Here is a 24,087-nt window from a genome sequence, read left to right as displayed (position 1 = left end):
TGACAAACCCCAGGTTATAATGGGCAGCTCTCAATGTGTGTTCATTTGCTATCTTGGGGTCAAACAGTCCATCTCTGCCAGGCCCAATAACACACTCAATTCCATTTTTCAAAGACACGTTATTCTCTGCTGCAGGTGGCAGGATCTTGCTCCTCAATTCTAGGAGCCAACGTTGTGATTCTCATACTAGGACTTACCATAGGCTCCAGACCATGTGTCTTCCACCGCTGACACCTCAGGCACTAGGTGGTCTGCTGGATCATGTGGCCGAGGTAGCAAGGCTGCTTGTCCCACAGCCTATACTTGTTGGAGAGCCTTCTCCTGCTCCAGGCTCCATGCAAAGCTGACAGCTTTTCATGTCACCTGGTATATGGGCCAGAGCAGTATTCTCAGGTGTGGAATGTGTTTCCCCAAGAACACGAAGTGATCTAAAGGTGCCGTGCTTCCTTCTTTGTGGTAGGGGTGCAGGACGCAGTGATTCTGTCTTTTGCTTTGGGAGGGGATGTCTAGCATGCCCCTGACCAATGGATCCCTAAAAACTGTGCTGATGTCCCAGACCCCTGAATCTTGTAGGGTTTATCTTCCAAGATGGAATGCATGTGTCTTACCAAGGCCTCCAATGAGCTAACCACCTCTTGTTTATCTTGCCTGATCAGCGTGGTGTCTTTGATGTAAAGGATCAGTATGATGGTCTGTGAGATGTCCAAATGTCCACATCCCTTCAAACTATGATATGGCAAAGAGCAGGAGAGTTAATATAGCACTGACAAACTGTGATGGAAGGAGTGGTCTGTTCCCTGTGAATGGGAACTGTTTCTCATCTTTCTTCAATGAGATAGAAAAGAATGCATTTGACAAATCAATGGCCACTACTTGGTTGGAGATTCAGTAGTCTACACTCACTCTCCAGGATCTGTCCAGTTTGGTGAATTAAATGGAGATATAAGAACCACCATCGCTGCGTTTGAGATACTAAGGGGCAGCATTAAATCTTCAACATTCTCCTTCCCCTAATGCAATTTTGTTTTTGATTTACTATCTTGGCAGGAGTGGAAGTGTATAGTTTCATTAGCTTGCAACTGAATTGTCCCAATATTCCATCTATCAAGGGGAAAATGACCACTGGATGTGTTCACAGACCTAGTAGATCCACTGTGAGCCAGCCTTTGGCCTGGACTCATTTATTGCCTAGTCCTATATGACCCTTCTCTAACAGGGGACCAGAATGAGGTCAGTTCAGATCTCCAGGTCTCAGTGTCCACTTAGATCCTATGTCCAATAGTCCTCAAACTGTAGGATATTCTCTTTTCTCCAATGTAAAGTTACCTGAATAAATGGTCATAGGTCCTTTTGGGGAAGGACTGGAAAATCTTTATAATATATGTTTTCTGTGGTGTTACAAGGTTCTTCCCTCTAGGGACCTGCTGGCTCTTCAGTCAATGAGTTTCATTCAGGCTTGATAATTGCACAAAGGATTAAAACTTTTTATTGGGGCATTCACTCTCAGCTCTGCCTTCTTGTTTGCTTGTGATTATAAGTTAAGTAGTCTCATTGGCTCCCCATCTTGTTGCCCCATCTGTTGGCTCCTCTTCTATAAATCATCTCCAAAACTTTCTGCTGGTCAAGCCCCCTTGGCTGTCACTCAGGCTTTCTGCATTATTATGATAATTGAGACACCCCCTCCCCCCACCTGACCCCTGCATCTGATGGTTAAGCACTGGAATCTGGCTTCCTTTTCTTCAGACCCCCGTAACCCACATGGATATTAAGGAACTTAGCTCTGTAATGGCCTCTGCCACCATCAATCTTGCTCCGTAGAGGAGAAACACCACTGAACTTCTGCATCATCCTGGTGTTCCTTTCACTAGCACATTCCTATGCCTCAATGAACACACGTCCACTAGGTCCTCCCAGGGTACATAATCCTCTGGGGGTTTTTGAGGCTCATATTATATGTTCATTCCAGCAATGCCCACTTCTCTGAGTCTTTTAATTCCTTCCTCCACCATCTGCCAAGGCATTTCACACATGTCAGCTTCATTAAGAGAAAGCAATCACTTTTTCTAGGCTTTTAGGAGCCAGCCCAAGAGGAAGTTTTTACTGTCCCGGGGGCCTTGCAAGAGTATGAAATCCTACATCCCCAGGGACAGTATCCTCATGTCAACAAACACCCCCTTATCCTTCTTATGGTTCAGCCTACTTGATAAAGCGCCCTCAAAATCCAGCTGCATAGGGCTCCTCTGGCTCCGGCTGCTATGTGCTAATTCTCGCAGCTCTTTTGCGGTAGAGTCTCTTTCCTCTCTCACCAGGTTAATCAGATCTTGGGCAGCCAGGAGAAGAGGTGGGGGCAGATCATGAGGGGGCCCCTGTTGCATTGGGGAAAAGAGACTTCTCATTCCCCCACAAGAATGTCTCCTGGCATGGCTGGGGTGGGGTGGGGGGCTAGCACTTAATAGGTAGTGGTGGGCCACGTCTGAAGGCTCTGAGGGTTTAGAGGAGTCTCGTGGACCAAAATCTTCAGGCACATCCACCCAGATTTCCTCATCCCTTGTGTCAGGTCTTAGATTTTCCTAGCCTGGGTCCTGACCTTGGCATAATAGACCTGCTTTAGCTGAGCCTTCAGTCATCGTTGAAGGTCCCCTGACTGTTAGCTAGTAAGTCATCAGTTTGGTCTTTGGATTTTTCTGCTCTCACACTGCAGAATAATGGACCTTTTTGTAACTTATCAGAGAGGCCCTCTGGCCTTCATGCTCAGTATTCATTTGTTTGTTAGCTAATCTCAGCTTTTTATTTTGCTTCTGTAGGGCACCAACACAACTTAATAAGAGTCAGCCAATTTTATTATCCTTCTAGGCATTGTTTCCTGGGACTTCTCAACTACCTGTATCGTTGACCTGGTCAGGGTTTTCCTCCTACCTAGGGCGACCAACCATCAGACTTCAGACTTTCAGTGCTAAAATCAGGAAAGTTTTGTATAAACAAGGATGAGTTGGTTACCCTATTGCCACCAGAACATTCTCCCAAGTCACTATTGGTGTGTTTTAGCAATTGGATTGCTACCTGGTGGATTGTGCCTCACAAACAACATAGGGTGGGATCCTCATTTCTGGCCAGAACATGTCCCCAACTCCATCTTACCACCTGTTCTCTTAGACCACTCCTAGTATCACCTCTGTTAGGATCCTCTGAGAGGTGGAAGGTGAGATAGAGTTTAGGAGAGTAAGAGATTTGTGGGAGGTTTGGAGGGGGCTAATACTTGCAAAAGATACAGGAAAGAAGCAAAATTGGTTAGGGAGTCTCGGACTGCTGTGCCGATCCTTCAGTCTCAGCTAACCTTACGCAGAGATTGCCCATTAGAAGAGCCCCACATTGGGCGTAAATGTCCAAGCCTTAGTGCTCCTGCTATCCTCAGTCACTGGTTGGGGCTGACCAGGGAGATTGTGGCCCCTGCTCAAACACTACAGAGAACTTGAATGCACTGCAGGTGGCGACTCTCTGCTTGCAGCTGTCCTTGCAGCAGACTGGCTCCGTCTTTCCCGAAGGGAGATCACAGCAACTTACCTCTGAGGCTGCCATGCTGCTTTCATCTTGTTCTAACGCTGAGAGAGTGTAATAAGTTAATGCACAGCAAGGGGCTGCCAGTGCGATTTATTATCTTCTGTGATCCTCCCTGTGTCAAATATATTCGCATTTTAAGTGACTTAACATATAGGAAGAAATTATAGCACTGTAATTTCAGTCATCAAACTCCTCCTTAATTGAGGATATAGTTCAAATCAAGGAGATTTCTTGGCATCTCTTCCACTGTATTGCAAAAGAAGTTACCTTCTCCTATGAACACAGTCTGTTTTGAGCCATTTGTTTATGCCACTTAAAGAAAATCTTGGAAGAGGAACAAAGGACTTCAAATAACAAGTAGAAATCCCTCTATAATAATACAGAAATTTAGAGTATAAAAATAATAACTATTATTATTGCATGCTTACTGTGCTAAGCACTTTACATACAATATATTTACTGCTTTCTTTCCTTTGTCAAACATATTAATCAGGCATCTTTCTATATATATAGGGATGTGTGCGATTAGCTTACACACAATATAGGGAAATATGGTTTCTTTAGACATGCTAAAATTTCCACTATTAAACAAAACCAACGATCACACAAAAACCTTACATTAATTTGAGCTACCATCCCATCTCTGAAAGAAACTTCAAGGAAGACTAGTTTATACTTCCTCACTTATAAACTAGTTACAATGTGTTCTGCCCCTCTCCTGACACATACTCTACTACCGAAACTACTCCTCAGACTTCATCCACCAGCGATCTTATCAAAGGCCTCTTCTGACCCTTATCTTGTTGGTCATTTCAACATTGAGACTCTTGATCACCCCCTTCTAGCTGAACTTTTCTCTTTTTAAGACTTTGAGAACATTACATTCTCCAGATTTGCTTCCCCCCTCATTAAGTGCTTTATCACGCTGTCAGAAAACCATCTACCAGTGTTTACCAAGCTTCTGGTCTTGACCTTATTTTCTTCCCTCTGTTATCCCTCCCAAGGGTGATCTCATTCATTACCACTTCCGTATCTTTTCAAGTGAACCCTGAAACACCTTCACTCAACTTAACTTCTCTCCTGAACTCTAGACTACATTCCTAACTTGAACATATCTCTGTAGTGCTCCATCAATTCCTTAAACTCAGTGATTCCAAAACCAAAATCATGATCTTGCCATTGCTCCAAACTAGCTCCTGCTTTTGTATCTTCTGACTTGATTATTGACATTCCTACCCCCACCCCAGTTCCCGAAGCCTGAAATCTGAGTCAGCCCCAACTCCTCCCACTTCCACACCCCTGCATCCAGATGTCTGATTAATTCTGTTGGCTCCACATTTGAAATATCTCTCAAATCCAGACTCTTCTTCTCCACCCTGCCCCCTATACTTCCACTGCTTGAATTTGGCTTCTTTATATCGCTTGCCTTGACTATTGCAGGAGCCTCCCAAGTAAGTTCCTAAGAAAATTCTTTCCTCACCCCATCCATTCTCCACTCTGCCACTGGAGTAACACTCTTAAAGCATGTTTTAAGTAAGTCTCTTTTTGCACAAAAGCTCTCCTTAGCCTACTCTCACAAACCCTTCAAGGATCACAATCCTATATGTAGCATACAAGGCTTTCTTGGTCCTGGCTAAAACTTGTCTTCCCTTCTGTTATGGACTCACTTGTATCTCCCCAAAATCATGTGTTGAAGCCCTAATCTCCAGTTGATGGTATTTAGAGAGGGGGCCTTTGGGATGTAATTAGGGTTAGATGAGGTCATGAGGGGTGGGGTCCTTATTATGGGATTAGTGGCCTTATAAGGAGAGACACCAGAGAGCTTGTCCTCTCTCTCAGCCATGTGAGGATGTAGCAAGAAGGCAGCCATCTACAAACCAGGAAGAGCGCTCTCACTGGAACCTGCCCATGCTGGCCCCTGATCTCTGATTTCCCACATCCAGAACTATGAGGAAACAAATGTCTATTGTTTAAGCCGCCTAGTCTATGATACTTTGTTATGGCCACTTGCACTAAGACACTTCTCTTCCTTCCTAATGCTCTCTTTCATGAGCTCAGTTCTCAGTTCATGTGAACTCAGTTCACACTAGACCACTACCAGTTATTAACCATAATATTTGTTCTACTTCACTATTTATGCTTTTGCTATTCTTTCCAGCTACAATATCTCCAGTACCTCCTACCTGCATATTTGCCTGGTCAAAACTCTATTTGCTCTTTATGTTTTGTCAGAGTTCTCTACTATAAATAATAGAGAGTGAGTTTGGCTGACTTAGATAAAATGAGGTGACAGGACAGGCTGAAAAACTAGGTTCAAGGAATGAGCAGGAACTGATGGAAGCTGAGCAGCCAGAACTACAGCCAGAATCACACCACAGGAAGGGAGTGGTGAGGCTACAGTGCTGTGAGCACAGGACCCTGGACACCACTGCGGCTGCCATCTCTTGATGCCTCCACCGGTACGGCTGCCACCTCGGCTGCCAGTGAAATGGATGTTTCACTTTACCTGCTTCTTCACCTCACTTGTAGGTGCATCTGGTTGACTGAGTGTGGATCATGTGCCTGCAGCCTGCTTGCCAGGGCTTTGAGGAAGGCAATGTCCAGCTTTTTTTGGCTTCGGTGGTGGAATAGAGGCTATGCTTCCCGTATAGGAGGCATACTGTGGGGAATTTCCCAGTTACAAGAAAGGGATTCAGATGCTCTGTAATGAAAAAAAATGCTCTTTACCTTTGTAACCGAGACCAAGATAGATTTCCTTTTCAAAGTTTTGTTTCATCTTTTTAATTGAAATTAATCTACCCATCTTCGGTGGCACACCTACCTAGCATATCTGACACCAAGCAAATAATTTTTTAGCATCTCTTCCTCCCTATGGAAAAATTATTTTCAGTAGTAGTTATGTGATAACAGTAATAATCATTATTTTATTGATTCATTTTTCAGTTTTAAAATAACTAAATAAGAATATATTTTAATTTTAAAGACATAAAATTTTGGTGCAATATTTCATATATGAACTAAAATTTGCACTTAGCCAACAAAAATACTATACTTTACATTTACGTTATTTCATTGTAATGAAATATTTCATTGTTTCATTACATTACTTCATGTTAAACATAAAAACTCCAAGTATTCACAGAGATTGGCCGAGTTGAAATAACTCAAGTTCTCTTTCTTCATCTTTAAAATTACTATGCTATTGCATTTTTTTCCCTCTCAAATCTGCTGTTTAAACGTACTACCGTGGGAGTTGAAGAGCCTCTGTGGCCAAAGCTTGCTTGAGTGGCTCCCAACATTTACAAACTCACACTCTTGATGAATATGTGTAGCTGAGTCCACTTGATGGAAGTCAACTGTATGGCTGGGAGTTCTTTGCATTAGCTTCCGTGTACAATACAATATTTATTAGAGATTATGTAATAAAAATGTACTGATTTGAAACTTACTTATGTATTATTAACACTCAACAGTAACTACAGCAATTATTTCAACTTAGACCAATGTTCTACTTACTACTGCTCCATAGTAAACCCCCCAAACTTGATGGCATAAAACAACTTACTATACTGGTAGATTCTGTAGATCAGGTACTTGAAAAAGACACAGCATGGCTGTCTTACCTCTGCTCCATGATATTTCTGGCCTTAATTGGGAAGATTCAAAGAGTGTCTTGATATCTGGGACGTGGAGTCATCTGAAAGGTTGTTCATTCAGATGTCTGCATCTGGGCTGGGAGGACTTGAAGACCAGGGCTGCCTGCATGTGACCTTTCCATATGTCTTGACTTCCTCATAGGATGGTGGCCCCAGGTGGTCAGGTTTCTTAGAAGACTCCTAGCATGAGTGTTCCAGTGAACTAGCAGAAGTTCATCAGTTTTTGTGAGTTCATAGTTTCACATCTGCTGCATTTTGTGGATTACAAGCGAGTCACAAGCCTGCCCAGATTCAAAGGGAGGAGAATTTGACTTTACCTTCTAATGGAGGAGTGGCACAGGAGCAAGGGGTTAGGGGACTGTGGCAACCATCTCTGAGGAATACAATTGGCCACACCAACAAAAGATTCTGGGGCTCAGGAGTATGTTATCACTAACATTGTTTAGAATTGCCTGGCAATCATGAAGAGCAGGTAGACAGCTTGTATTTATTATTTTATTATTGCATCCCCTAATTGCCTGCATCTGGGGCAGATTTGCTGCTACTGCCCCAGCCTTAGTGTGCCACTCCCCTTGTTCTGGGCTGGGAAGGCCTTGGTAATGTAGCACTTAAAGGGCAAAGATTAGCCTTGTTTTTTTATTATTTATGTATTTCTGCCTCCAGCAGATTATAAATTCACAAAGGTTAGAGATCATTTCTTTATAGCCACCACAATGCCAGCAGTAGCCTGAATGTAATACAGATTTAGAAAAGTATGTTGATTGATTCAGACAACTACAACCATATCTTAAATGCTCATTATTTGTTAACTAGGAGGTTTAAATAGATGCATTGCCCCCAATAAATCTATAATCTCAAAGTATAGTGATGCAGAAAATGACGCTCAGACTTAGAGCCTGTGCCTACACAAAGCACTGGATCAATTCTTCTGAATAAATAGGTCTACTTTCTTAAATAAATTAATCACTTGCATTTCCTATGGCAATTTTATTAAAGTCAAGAGAGGTAAGGGGATACAGGTTGGCATTTATATAAGGCCCCACAGGCCCTCCCACTGTGACTCCTCACCACTTTGACCTCAACTGGGAAAACCCTTAATCAATCTCATAACGGGAGATGATGCCTGAAGGGGATCCATGCACATCTTGAAGGTGGGGAGATCCTGGTGCACACCCATAAATGATCCTAGTACCCTCACTGCCTGTGGACATGGAGGCAGCTGAGTTGGATTCACAAATATGCTGGCTGGGAGGGTCCCTGCCCTGAGCTGAGTCCACAGCTATTCATGAGCATGTCCTTAGCATCCTGTCCAGCACCCCTCTGGACCCTCCAGCAGCCAACTTCGGAACACTCCTTATATACTCTAAAAACCACTAAAACTTAAGGCCCTTTTGACTCTTATTTTCCCTGAAAAGGGCACACTGTATTTGTGTGAACAGCTGAATAATAAGTAACATCCGTGTACTCTGTGAGCCAGTACTGTGCTACGTGCTTTACATAGATTATCCTGTTCAGTCCTCACATGTGTATGCCATAGGTACTATTATAATTCCCAAATTAAAGATGAGAAAATTGAGGCTCAGCAAAATGTAATAACTTTCGCAGAGCCCCACAGTGGGTATTTGCTGGAGCCAAGATCTGTATCCACAATGCCCCCTGAGTGTATTCTCTGAACCGCCCCCTCCTGTCCACTGCCTCCCCAATGCACCCCGTAAACTAAGTGCACACCCAGAGGGCTGCTGACAGTGCAGAATCCCAAGTCTGTTAGCCCAGGCCCTTCGTGTTGGGTGGCTAACGTCTCTGTCATTTCCCAGGGGTGGAGTTTTGACTCACAGCATGCTCCTTTGCTGCTCACGTGGCAACGGCATAATGCGGTGTTCTAGCACTATTGGCTTCTTAGAGTGAGCCAGAAATCACAGTGCACTCACCAGAGAAGGAACACTAAAGGAAGCCACCACACATAAATCAGGCATATTTCTTATATTTAAGTGTTCTTAATGGCCCCAGTATGCTCATATATTTTTTGCTATTAAGTTGAACTTACTCACGATGACACCCACTAATTCAGCTGGGCCATTTTTAACGTAGAATCACAGGGTCTTTTAACTCATTCTGTAATTGATTTTCCTTATTCCATAAAGTTTTCTTATTGGGTACTTTTAATTCATGAAGCTCTATGGTGCTAAGTTTATAGCTTTGCAGTTATTTACAAATATAATTAAAATAGAGAAAATTAAATAGTAAAGTTGAACAGTCATAGGAGGTATCACTTTAGGGTGATAAAACTTCTCTCCACTGCCACTTCTACAAACTTGGTTCAGGCCCTTATCATCGCTTGCCTGGATTACCAATAAAATTTTCCTGCTAGCCTCTCCTCTTGCCCACTGTAGTCCATTCATCCTTCATGTAATTTCCCAAGTGACTTTATAAAATGGAAATCATAACACGCAGGGTCGGCTTTCAGGAGTGTATAACCTGTGATCAAGAGGATCTCATGCTTAGTTTTATGCTCTCCCATCACCATCTTTACATTCTTAATGATTTGTGAACAAAGGACCTCTCATTTTCATTTTGTACTCGACTTTGCAAATTAGGTAACCAGTCCTGGTAACATATAATCATGTAATCCTCCCTCGCCCGTCACCTCCCTCCCCATAAATGCTCTAGAAGCCCCTCTGTGAATTTCCTAAGAATTCATGAAATGTGGTTTAGAAGCATCTGGATTTTCCTTCTTTTACAGTTCTGTCATTCTGAGACTATAAAGTCCTTTACAAATGTAATGATTAAGGGATGGCAAAGATCCAGTACTTACACAAGCACTTCAAAAACTAATCCAGTGCTAATAATCCTAAAATGGCACTAGTTTTTGTTTGCTTGGTTGGTTTTTTTTGGTTTGTCTGCTGGGTTGTTTTATCAGACACATCACATTCTTGATTTGTATTGACCTGGTGGTCACACAATTTCCAAGATTTTTCTTTAGCAGTTACCTTTATCTTTTCCTTCAAATTCACAGATTCAGAGTGGGTTTTTCAGTAATTTTCAGTGTCATCAATTATCTTAGTGTCTGATAAGAAATGTCTAAAAGGGCTCAAAATTAAAGAATCTTGATTCGCTATATTTTATATTAATTTACAGCACTTGTACCAGGCTTTAAAGAAGAAATTTAGATTAAAAAGATCAAGCAAAGTTAGTTTAATTTCAAAACACTGAAAATATAAATTGATTCAATTATTTTTTTCATCAATAACAAAACAGTTATTGAGCACCTAGGATATTCTGAGGATTCAAAGATAAAGGCACTCAGCCCCTGATCTCAGGATGCTTAACACTTAGATGTGGCTGCGAGGTGGTGGGATATGTTAATCTGCCAGGGCTGCCATAACAAAATATCACACACTGAGTGGCTTAAACAACAGAAACTTATTTTCTCAGTTTTGGAGGCTAGAAGTACAAGATCAAGGTGCCACCAGGGTTGGTGTCTAGTGAGGCCTCTTTTCTTGGGTCGCAGGTTGGTGGCTTTCTCACTGTATCCTCATATGGCCTTTCCTCTGTGCTCCCATGGAGAGAGAGCTCTCTGGTGTCTCTTCCTCTTCTTATAAGGACACCAATCCTATTGGATTAGGGCCCCACTCTATGACTTCATTTAACCTTACTTATCTCCCTGAAGGCCTTATCTCTAAATATAGCCACACTGGGGGTTATGGCTTCAACATATGAATTTTGAAAAGGTAAAATTCTGTCCCTAACTGGTGAAGAAGTACCCCACAATACCCATAAAACATGTCCTAAGTGCTTTCACAGAGATGAACACCGTGGTGGGGTGGCCAGAAGATATCCAGGAAACAGAAGTGATATTTCCAGGAGAGACAACCAGACAAGGATGACGGGTGGTTGAGGAGACTTTAGTTTGCCATGGCTGCCATAGTAAATTACTGCAAACTTGATGGCTTAAAACAACAGAAATATATTCTCTCACAGTTCTTGAGGTCAGACATCTGAAATCAAGGTGTCGGCAGGGCTGTGCTCCCTCTGAAGATCTAGAGGAGAACCCTTCCTTACATCTCCCAGCTTCTGGTGGCTCTAGACGTTCCTTGGCTTGTGGCAGCGTACTTGCAATCTCTGTCTCCATCTTCGCGTGGCCTTTACTGTATGTCTTCCTTTCTTGTCTAAGTCTCCTCTTCTTACACAGACACTTGTCTCATCTCAAGATTCTTAGCTTAATAAAATCTGCAAACACCCTTTTCCCAAATAAGTTAACATTCAGAGGTTCCAGGGGTTGGGACTTGGACATATCTTTTTTGGGATAATTTTTTCACCCACTACAAGGAGTCAGAGACATGGGATGACAGAAAACATGGTTCTCTGGGGGGAATTATAAGCAGTTTAACATGGCTAGAGCCTAGACTCTGGGAAGGGAATGAGAAGATGAAGCTGGAGAAACAAGGAAAGGCCACTTTGCGACGGGCCTTATACATCAATAAAAGTTGGAACTTTATTCTGAATGCAGTAGGGAGCTATTTAACTGCTTGCCTCCTGTGAGCTCTCCATGATCTCGCTTGTCCCTTTAGTGACATGAACTAATGGCACATGCCTCATCCTGCTGGCAGATAGGTCTGTATTTGTCTAGCACATTTTAAAATTTTTAGTTACTTGCCAAGATTTGAAAATTGGAGAATTTCATATCATAATATGTCTACTTATTCTTGAAAGATTGGTTATATGGTGGCCCCAGACTTGTATTCACCAATGACAATAACTGGTTGCAGCACAGCTCACTCCCCTCTAAAAGGCACATGTTGGCCTCAGTCCCTCCCCTTCATTGTCTTCTCAACACAGGGCTGAAGCCATTGACCTCAGTCACTGTTGCTGTTGGCTTTTTCTCTACTTACTCAAATTGGCTCAGTTACGTTACCTGACTCGTTCTTCAGGTAAGTGAATTTGTAACCCTCTCTTTACACCAGGTGTCCCCTCTTTCCCTCTGCCTTAAATTCTCTTCCCCTCCTTCTTTCTTCTCCTGTCTCCTTATCTTTTGATCTTATTAAAAAAAACCCACAGGAAATTTTGCCTGACCCTCCTGCCATGTCTGGGTTGTTGCTTCAATATTCCTTGAGGCAAAGAAAGGGTCTTACATGTCACTTTATTCTCAGGGCCTAGAAAAAACTTGATCAATATGACTTCAATTTTTTGTGAACTCTTTTTGTGTTTTGTGTTCCTATACCCACACTTCACTTATTCTTGTTATTGACTTGAATTATAATGATCTTTTTACACTTCTTTTTCCTTTTAGACTAAAGTTCCTTGAGATCCCTATCTCTATATGCCTAGCCCAAGCACATTGTCCGGGACACAGTAAAGGCACAATAAATGTTAATTGAAAATGAGCTAGGGAATGAATGAATGAATGAATGAATTCCATCCACATCTCTTTTCTTCTCATGAACTTGACCTCATCGTTTTTCGTTTTTTTTAAGATTTTATTTTTCCTTTTTCTACCCAAAGCCCCCCAGTACATAGTTGTGTATTTTTAGCTGTGAGTTCTTCTAGTTGTGGCATATGGGATGCCACCTCAGCATGGCTTGATGAGCAGTGCCATGTCTGCGACCAGGATTCGAACCCACAAAACCCTGGGCCGCTGAAGCGGAGCCCGCGCGCTTACCACTCGGCCACGGGGCCGGCCCCTTCACCTCACTTTTAAACTTTTAATCAATACCTTTTTCTGCCGTTTAGTATATTTTTAATGGTGGTATAGGAAATCTTTCCTTGTCTGCTGAGGAACACACAGCCTTCCTTCCCTTCTCAGCCATATTTTGCCCTGGGGGATAGCATGCTTGCCAGACACCAGCTCCTATCTATCTACAAGCACACTCCTGCCTGCTCCTGCCTCTGCTTCCTCCACTATGTCATGTGGCCACCTGAGTTCCAAGTCCCAGTGAGGCCAAATAGTTCAGGAAACATGCCTGTGAAATAATCTCTCTGCTCCCTCATGTTCCCATTGGGGTTTATCCCCTGAGTATGGTCAAACTTTCATGCCTCCAGATTCCAACTTCCATGCCTCCTATTTCAGTGAAGTAGTGAGAGCCAAGGGGCCCTGCCTCTTGTCTTCTTCTCCGCACTACCTTCCAGGTGCGTCTTGGACTTCAGGTACCTCAAGCACCTCAAACACCTCTGATACCTACTCTCTCTCCCTCAGGTTCAATAACAAATTCCTTCACAAAGCTTCCAGAGCCAGGCTAATTTTCCTAACACAGTTCTCCAGCTTTAGCCAGATATGTTCACTCACTCTTCTGAGAGCGTGCCTTGCTCCATACCCCTTGGCACCTTTGCTCACTTTGCTACATGTAGCAAAATGCACCCCCAACCCTGGCGGCCCCTTTACAAGGAAAGGCCTTCCCGAATCAACCAACATATTTCTGCTATTTCAATAGTCTGTGTGTCTTTAGTGCTTTCTCAGTTTTCAAAGCTGGATGGAATCTTTCCCTATTTGGTTAGAGTCACAGCCCTTCAAGTGGAATACCAGTTGTGTTGGAACTGGTATTGGAATTACCATAGTTGGAATTACCGAGATGTCACAGCACTGGCTTTGGCTGTGTGAAGCTCAGCTCCTCATCTCTACATTTGGTCCTTTAGTATCATTATTGCATCTGGTTCTGGTCTTGAAAACAGCTCACAGTTCCACAATCCTTTATCATTGATTCTGAAATTTCCAAAACAAAAACAAAAAACTCTCAAAACAAGATTATTTTTTATTTTGTTTGTTTTTTGGGTAGCCAAACTGGATCCGACCTGAATTTGTTGAGTTAATGCGAAGCAACTTATAGTCTTATTTATTCTCCTTACTGTGAATATCCATATATTTTGATGTAGAAATGTGAATGTGCTTCATTGTGGGATGTGGCATCTGATCCCGCTGGGTGTATCATGTAATGAGCAGCACATGCGTCATATTACTTTTCTAAAATCTAAAACAGTCCTGAATTCTCAAATACCTCTCAACTCAAGCATTCAGATAAGGCATTGTGGAGCTATAACAAGGCAGGCATCACTGCTTTTCACATTTGGCAAATGAAGAAACTGAGGCTCAGAGAAGATAAATCACTCACAGATGTCATACCCCCAATGTACTGGAGGGTTAGGACTGGAACTCACATCCTCTGAATCCACCTGGGGCATGACCCACTCACCACGGCCACCGAATGTGGATGCTTCCCACAGGGCACACCTCCTCTTCAGAGCGGGGAGAAGGTAGAGATTCTTTTTCTCCTGACCACCTCCTCTCAAAAGCATTAATTTTTCAGCAAATCAGTAGATACCAGGAAAATATACAGCTTCTTGGAGATCATTTCTGAAATATAAAAACCACTACAACACTTAAAAAATAGCTGAAGTAATACATAGGTCAAAAGTTCACAGACCTAGATTATTCATTGTGGCATTTACTGAAAATTTGGTATATATTTTTGTTCTAGTTAGATATTCCTGGTGTAATGTAGACACAAGTTTAGTTCTCAAAAATAGTATGTTTATTCATTCGTTCATTCATTGAGTGCTTTCTATATTCCTAACCTGTGCTAGGGGCTGCGGGTAGAGTAGGGCACAAGAAAAAATCACCCGTGTCTTCATGGAATGCCAGTCTAGTGTTTTAACTCAGTTGTCTGAAACTGTTACCTGATGGCTGTCATATCATCATACATGGATTTTGGTACCTACCTCAGCCTTCAAAACCCTGCTTAACCCATTATGTACTTAAAATATATTGCTAATAGTGCTATAGAACTGGCTCGGAGTACAGTGTTGCCATGAGCAAACAGGTTAACATTTTGATTCTTGGTGTATGTGTGAACATGATTATCCCTCCAGTTGGGAATATAGCTTTCCTCACTAGAAGCTTCTGTTGGCTGCTGAGGCCTGACTTACTCCTACTCACCTTACTTTCTACTCCCACTTGTCTCCACGCAGTTCAAGCTCATCCACAGAAGTACGCACACACACGTGCACACACACACACACATCCAATTGATGAGCAAGCCTTACCAATTCAACTTCTTAAATATTCATCCAGTTTATTCATAACTGCTGCCATCACTCCAGTTCAGGACATAACAATCCAACACCTGGAACCACTTCAGCCATATTTTATAACTCAAATCGGCTCCTGTCATTTCCTCACGTCCCTTTAAAAGCTTTCCATTTTCCTTTTAGTAAAAATCCAAACTCCTTCACTTGGCACACAAAGCCTTTGGTAGTCTGGCCCCAGTTAACCTCTCTGGTGTCATTTCCTGCCACTCCCCTCTCTGCATGTACCTCCCAGCGCTCACCCACACCCCACCCACAGAGCCTCAGTCTGACAGGCTGAGTCATTTTTAGTTCCTGCAGTGTCTCCTTCGTGCATGCTCTCCCCTCTGCTTGAGGAACCCCTCGAGCCCTGCCCCCTCTCAGAGGCTCAGGTTGAGACTTCTCTACTGCATACAGCATCATCCTCAGAGCGCGCAGACTTTGCAGTTGAACTGATTGAGTTTGGATCCCTGCTTCATCACTATTAGCCTGAAGTCCATGGGCAGTAACTTAAACTTTCCGGTCCTAGTTACCTCCACTGTTAAGTCCAATGTCAGAGGATTGTTTGGATTATATGACTGATATCTGTACAGCACTTAGCACTGTCCTTGACACACAGTAAGCATTCGGTAGATCTTAACTGTTATTATGATTAATTGGTTAATGAGTGTGAGCCAAGCACCATGTTAATCACCGAGGTGACAAAGAGGGAAGGAAATTTCTATCCCTCATCAACTAGCAAAGGAGAAAAATATATACGTTGTGTCAATACATAATAATGTCTTTTCATAATAGCTATGAACAAAATTCTGGGTAACGAAATGAGAATGAGCTCACTCCCCCCAACAGCCGGGACTGAGGCTGAGAATGTGGTTTGAGGTGCAGGGCAGGCACCATGGAGAGGGGTGTCTGGACATCTGACAACTTGTGTGCCCCATGCCCAAAGCATCTGGGGGTGAGGGGTAGAAGCTGGTGGTTGTGGGAGGAAAGAGACCAGAGGGGTTCGTCTTCTCCACTTTCCTCCTTCTTGAGGAGGTGTGAGGTGAGAGTTGGAAATTGGGTAGGGGCACACTGGGGATGAATCTAGGCAGTTTTTAGTTGAATGAAAATTGAGGGAGTGGCATAAAGGGCTGCTAACACCATTAGAAGAGACACACAGGACGTGATGTGTCCCCTGATAGAAGAGTACAACTTCCCCTAAATAACTATTTAGTTATGGAACAAAACAGTCTGCAAAGAGAACTGCAGCTAAATGAGCTGGTCCCCTGGCATCCTCTGTGGTCACCACTTAGCTTCTTTTCTCTTTCTTTTCCCGTGTTGATGTGAACTCCAGGATTCAGACACATGGAAGTAGTTCAATCCATTGCAATATGGTCCTTACTGATGCTCCAATTATCCTCCCTTTCAGCAAGGAACGTGAGTTCAAGTTGCTCCTTAATCCTTTTGATAAGATGATAAAAATCTCTGAGACCTTTCCTGATATCAGTATGACCAGTTGTTTCTGTCTCATCTTGAATATTACTGCTCCTGACCTGGACTCAGCCATTTCTCTAAGAAACTCTGGTTTCTCAAGCCATAAGTGGGGAAAAGCAGGCACCTCCTGCGACTCCCCACCCCCTGTGACTTAGCCACAGATAAAAGTCAGGGTGGAGGTCAGCAATATCATGTGGTATGAGCACACTCTTGAATTTTGAGATATCCCTTGAGATTGCACACTGTGGTTAATATTTATCATACTTATTAAAATTAATGTGAAATCGATAAAGTACTTGGTTGCTAATTGCAAACCTACATATAATATCTATTCATGTATATGCACAGTAACTATGAAACTCTCTTTGTGTATATACGTGCCTTGTGTTACACATTTCTTTTCCTTGTTGCAATATTGCACTTATCTTTTTAAGGTATTATATGAGCCTTTTCCTGTTATTATATAATTTAAGACAATATCTCAAGATCTGGAATTCAGTTCTTCATATTTGTTTTGTATGATGCTGTATGATATACGGGTATATTGTGTATAGAGTATATCATACAGAGATTAGGTCTATGGATAATCACATATTTATTAATTATAGCTTTCTCTTTAACTGAAGAAAGTCTAAGAAACATTATGAGTCCTAAGATTTAACTGCAAATTCAAATAGTTTTGAGGATTAGTCAGAAATATTTGAGATGTGCTTTTACCCTTTTACCACTTATTTCTTGTCCCTGATATTAAACTTAATTTTTTTTTTTTTTGAGGAAGATTAGCCCTGAGCTACTATCTGCCACCAATCTGCCTCATTTTGCTGAGGAAGACTGGCCCTGAGCTAACATTTGTGCCCATCTTCTCCCCCTATATTTGGGGCACCTATCACAGCATGTCTTGCCAAGCGGTGCCATGTCCACACCCGGGATCCCAACCTGCGAACCTCAGGCCGCGGAAGCAGGACATGCCAACCTAACTGCTGTGCCACTGGGCCGGCCCCCTAAACTTAAGTATTTTACTTGTGTATTTTAATAGTTTTGCATGTTCTACCTTCTTCATTTGCCTATAAGTTAAGCTAATACTAATTCCTAAGTTCATCTAACAGTGTAGCGCACATTTTAAAGATCTCCAGATTGGTCTTTACATAGTATTAATTTTAGTTCCTGAATTTCTAGTCTGTGAATTTTAAATCTTAGAGATGGTGGAGTTCTTAAAATCATAGGATTCAAATATCTTTTACTTGAATGTAACTCCCCATATGTCACGTAGCTTTCTTTGCCTTGTATCACAATCAGAAAAAAGACAGCAGCCTATCTTTATCTAAATATTATCTGTCTTTTTATCTGGTTTACAGAAAACAAATTTTAAGTCGTAAGTATGTGTGGCTCTCAATTTAATAGATGACAGAAAAAAATGTCGAATAAAAGTACTTTTGATCTTCTAGCTGATGGAGGAAGTGCCATGTGCATAATGTATTTATCAGGGGGTGCCATGTGCCCGATATGTTTCTCTGTCTCATACTGGAGAGAAATGATCTCCATGTAAAATCGGCCACGGCTGCACTTGAGGGATAAGGTAAATGTGTCAGTGATGAAGGGGCTGTTATTCACAACCAGACCATCAATCGGCCATTGTGCTGGGGGCAGCTGAGTCACTGAGCGTATTCTGATCTTAACTGCATGTACCAGCTGGTCCTGAACACTGAGGTTGTTGTTATTGGCATCACATTTGTGACTTCCTAGTGTTGCTCATTCAAGGACAGCAACTACATGATAAATTCTGTGTTCATGATTATGTCATCTTTTGTTAGATACCCATTAAGTATATTGTAAAGAAAATGGATGGTTGCTCTTGATTTTTCAAATACAATATGTTTAAGGACCCTTATCCTCATGCCCATAAGTTAGGCAATTAAATTTATTATTTCTCCGCAGTAAACGCATAGCTTTAATCTAAATGTGTTCTTTTAATCCCTTAGGTTTATTCCAGTCACAAAGCAAACAAAAATCTTCATGGGGCAATGTGACAATAATAAAACTTACATTCCTTGTGTGATTACTGTGCTAAATTCTAGAAACTAATATTGTCATTTTCATTTTACAAATGATATAACTAAGACTGAGAAGTTAAGTAACTTATCTAAGGCCACAGAACTAACCAGTGGTAGATTGACATTTTAACCCAGATACTAAACTCCTAAAAGTGAACTTTCCTCCTGGTTTACACTGACAAAATATGGAATTTCACAAGTATCTAAAGGGTATCAATAAAATAAAAAACAATGGATTAACTTTGATGAAGTGAAATATAAAAAGGTAACTATTATGATAACCAGAACCTGAAAAAAATAGACTAAATTTGTAATCTCTGAAAATTCAAAATAATTCCATATCATTTCATCTGCTACTTCAAACAGTAATATATTAATAGATATAAAAGATATAGATAAAAGTATACAGATATGATTTTAGGCTCAGTACTCAACTTCAACTGATATAATAAATAAATAATAAAATAGCAAAAAATGCTGAAATGGATACAATCTTTTTTGAATATTAATTAGTATATTTTCCATTCTCCTTAAATCATGACGCTCTTGTCTAGGTCAGCATTGTCCAGTAGAACAATAAAATGAACCACATATGTGATTTTTAATTTTCTATTAGTCACATTTTTTTTAGAAAGTAAAAAAAGGGGCCAGCCCGGTGGCTCAGCGGTTAAGTTTGCATGTTCCTCTTCGGGGGCCTGGGGTTCGCCACTTCAGATCCTGGGAGCAGACTTATGCATGGCTTATCAAGCCATGCTGTGGCAGGCATCTCACATATAAAATAGAGGAAGATGGGCACGGATGTAAGCTTAGGGCCAATCTTCCTCAGCAAAAAGAGGATTGTGGCAAATACTAGCTCAGGGCTAATTTTTGTCAAAAAAAAAAAAAAGGGAGGAAATGTAATTTTAAAAATTTATTAACTGAGTATATCCAAAATATTACTGTTTTAGCATATATCAATGTAAAAAGTATTAACGAGACATTTTGCATTTCTTTTTTTAAAAAGTTTCCAAAATCCCGTGTATATTTGACACTTGCAATACATCTCAATTCAGATACTAAATTTTCATCTGAAATATTTGATTTGTATTTAGACTTCATAAAATTTACAGTGTAAAAAGTAGATGCATACCCAATTTGTCTACCCATGTTTGAAAGTTTTCTAATCAAATCAAGTACGAATTTTGAAATTTAAATGAACTAAAATTAACTAAAATTAAAAATTCAGTCCCTCAACCCCACTAGCCACATTTCAAGTGCTCAATAGCTGCACTTGCTAGTGGCTACCGTATTGGACATTGGACAACATAGCTCTAGGATGTCTCATCTCCTGTTCAGTGCCGCAGAGAAGGGTGGGCCATAAGACAAGGGCCAACATCTCCCCAGATCCCTCTCCCTCAGCTCCTGGCAATCGCCACTCTACTCTCTGCTTCTCTGAGTTTGGCTATTTTAGGTTCCACATAGAAGTGAGGTCATGCAGTAGTTGTCTTTCTGTGCCTGGCTGACTTCACTTAGCATAATGTTCCTCACATTCATCAGTGTTGCTGTAAATGGCAGGATGTCCTTCTTTTTTAAGGATGAATAATATTCCATTGTATATCTATATAGAGAGATATATACCACACACATCTAATCTATAGCAGTGTGACTATAGTTAAGAATACTGTATTGTATAATTGAAATTTGCTAAAAGAATAGGTAGACCTTAAATGTTCTCACCACACACAAACACACAAAATGGTAACCATATGAAGTAATGGATATGTTAATTAGCTTGATTATGGTGATTACCTTACAATGTACACATATATCAAAATATCGAGTTGAAGACATTAAGTATATATAATTTTTATTTGTCAATTATACCTCAGTAAAGCTGGAAAGAAAGAGAGATGGGCTGATACCAATCAAAAAAGAAGACAGTGTTTAGCTTCCATAGTCAAATCTCTCTTTGTCAAGAGAGAACAAGAATTTCTAAATTCCAAAGCTGCCTTTACATACCAAAAGCAAAATTTGAAGATCTAAGCATTTTATTATAAGCCAGTAATAGAGAATACAGGATATAATTTAAGGGATGGTACCATCAACCTAGGGGAGGGGAGGGGAAGGCAGCATTTCTGGGTCTAGGAAGTGGGAAGACTGGAGGAGGGCAAAGGGCAGAATGGCAGATGTGAGTATTTGGTGAGCACCCTTAGGTTAGAAACCCTGAGAGGGAACTTAGTCACCAGATAATAGAAACTCTAGAGAGGTAGAAGAGAAAACAGAAAGTAGATGGAGTTGTACTTCATTTCTGGCTTGAAACTGGGAGAACTCAACCTCAGTGCATCCCTATGGTGGGTAGGTCAGGCAGCAGAGAAAATAGGTGTGATGGGGGCCAGAGGACCCAGCAACAGAGTCAGAGAAGGCAGACAGCCCACCTAGGGCTAGAAGGAAGATGTCCTGGAGTTTCAGAGGATCTTTGTAGCATCTGAGCCTAGACGGACCAGGTCAGCATAGGGCTACAAGGACATTAACAGTGATTGTCAATAGGGCACCAGTGACTCATAGGGAGAAGCACATGGCAGTGGAGGCCAGCGAAGACTGAGAGGCCACTCTGTAGGATAGGCCTGTGGCTGCTCTGAAGTTGCCTCCCCACCTCAGCTATGCAGTCCTGTGGGCCTCAAACTGGACCCCAGTGTCATTTTTCCAGACAGGGGAGAGTGGGAAATTGAGAACAACTGAGCATTTATTGAACATTCCTCTCTCCCTCATTCCATTCCTATTCAGTGCAGGATGGATGTTCATGATGAAGTGTAGATCAGATATGGAAAATAAAGTAGCTGCATGCTTTCTCCAGCCCAGATTGTAGTATATAAAATTTATGACTTCACTATACCGCCATTTATTGTACCTCCGCATCACAGCCCTGAAAGGTCTGAATTATGTGAACACAAATCTGTCTGGTACAAAGTCCATAGTCTTTCCACCACTGCGTTACCTCCCACTACAATTCTGTTCCATACCTTATCAGACACCTTTATATTGCTATTTGGCAAATTTATGAATGTGGATAAGTATGGATACAATAATATGACTTCCAGGACACTGCACACCTGGCTTATTAAATCCACCCCCCCAAATTTGTTCAATGTCTCTATACCAATTTGCAAATAGATCTCTAATGGAGTGCCATGAGGTCCTATTCTTGATACTGTCTTATTGTTATTGGTGATCTGTATGGAGCTAACTAGAAACTGGGAGAAAGAGGACTAATATGATAGATGTCAACATCAGAGTTCAAAATGGTCTTGACAGGTGGAATGTTATTTTGAAAACAATTAAGAAATTTGATTTTTTTAAACCATTCCAGAAATTTAGGATAAGGGGAACTTATTAGGGCATCAGTGCCTGTGAGGAAGTCATGCAGGATTTAGTAGATCACAAACAATGTGACCAATAGTGCTATGTAGTTATTTAAAAGAAATACCTATTGCTTTTTAAGTTTATGGTAATCAAAATAGTCAAAACTTGAAAATCAGTTCAGAGATTATCCAATCCTAACCTAAGGAAATATGGATCAATGAGTAAGACTATAGGGTATGATCCAGAAAAGTTATAACTGCACTTTGGACTGATCAGAGGATCCTAGCACTGGTAGGATGAATTGGGGGCTCTACATTTAAGAGAAGGACTGGAATGTCAAAAGCCCTGGTGTCCAGATTGCTGAGGAATCTGGCCACTTAAGTATTTCCATACTGATGGGTGGAATGGAGGCCATTTAGTCTGTAGGAAAGAAGAGGCAAAGGATAAAAGAGTAAGTGATAATCACCTGCGAATAAACAATGAGTGGACGTCTTTAGGCAGAGGACTTAAAAAGGAGGGAAAAGTGGCAAAATAGCATAAGGAAAAAGTAAAAGAAGCCTGAAAGCAAGAGAAGGAACCAAGTTCTCCATATGCGAGGCCACGATGCCTCCATAATCCTCATGGTCTCCACTCACCAAGCACAGCCCTCAGCATCAGCGTCTGGTCCTGTTGTGTTTACCAGGTTGGCTCTGATTTAACCCCTGCAGTTACTGACGGCTCACTGGAGGCCAAACTCCGTGCTAAGTACTTTACCTGTATTTTGTCATTTAATCCTTTCAACATTGTGTGGTAATATTTTTATTATCATTTGCATTTTACATAGAGGGAGACCAAGGCTTAGACAGGTTGAATAACTTGTCTAAGTAAGTGGCAGAGCTAGGACTCAAACCCAGATCTTATTGGTTCCAAATTAGATGCTCTTATCATGGTGCTTCAGTTATCTCCTCCGATGGATCATTTTTATGATCCCAGTGCATTCATTCATTCACACATTAAGCACATATTATTTGAATGTAGTAGTTTTCTTTTGACACCATGACAAATTACCACAAACTTTGTAAACTAAAACAACTCAAATTCATTACCATAGAGTCCACAGGTCTGCAGTCCAACGTGGGTTTCACTGGGCTAAAAATCAAGGTTTCAGCCCAGCTGTGTGCCTTCAGGAGGCTCCAGGGGAGAATTCTAGAAGCTATCTGAATTCCTTGGCTTGTGGCTGCCTTCTTCCATCTTCAAAAACAGCAGCATAGCATTCTCAAATCTCTATATGACTACAGCCAGGAAAGCTTCTCCACTTTTAAAGACTTATGATTAGGTGACATATTCCCAAGTTCCTGGGATTAGTGCATGGGCATCTTTAGGGGGCTAATATTCTTCTTGTCACAGGTGCCTACCCTGTACTTGGTATTGCTCCATGAGTATGAGATGACCAAGAAGGAGGAGGACAATGGAAAGTAAATAAATACATATGCAAGACAATTTTAGATGACGATACGTACTTTCAGACAATAAAAGAATTCAAAAATTCACTTTTTCCCAAGCATGCCATTCATGCATTCATCCATTGGATGATTTTTGAATGCCTACTATGTAAAAGGTGTTCTATCCATTTCAGGTAGAACATTGAGCGTACAGAGGTTCCATTCTAATGAAGTATTCCATTGGAGGAAACGGATAAACATATATACATAGATAGGGACAAATGCTACAAAGAAAATACTCCATACTCTCTCTCCTGTACTTTTTCACTTTTCACTTATCCATTTTTTTAATCTAGTATGTCTTGTAAGTCTTCATTAAGTGCTTAGTGGGTGTCAGGCAAAGTGCTAACTAAGCACAGGGCTTACAGTAAGGAACTCAGATTTGGCTTCTTTGTCCTCATTCTAGTGAAGAAACCAACTAACAAAAACCATACATTGTGGCAAGTGTTCTGAGAGAGAATGAGCCAGGTGCTTGGA

At 41.4% G+C, this 24,087-nt stretch overlaps 1 protein-coding gene across 4 annotated transcripts in view; it reads left to right on the top strand.

The window, feature by feature from the left end:
- Window positions 1–24,087, top strand: part of PLPPR5 (phospholipid phosphatase related 5) — a 106,084-nt gene that overhangs the window by 49,410 nt on the left and 32,587 nt on the right. The window lies entirely within an intron of this gene.

This window comes from Equus asinus, chromosome 16 (genome assembly GCF_041296235.1).
Source record: "Equus asinus isolate D_3611 breed Donkey chromosome 16, EquAss-T2T_v2, whole genome shotgun sequence".
Classification (NCBI taxonomy): domain Eukaryota; kingdom Metazoa; phylum Chordata; class Mammalia; order Perissodactyla; family Equidae; genus Equus; species Equus asinus.
The sequence above is the reverse complement of the archived record's forward strand: the minus strand, read 5'-3'. Positions and strand labels throughout refer to the sequence as shown.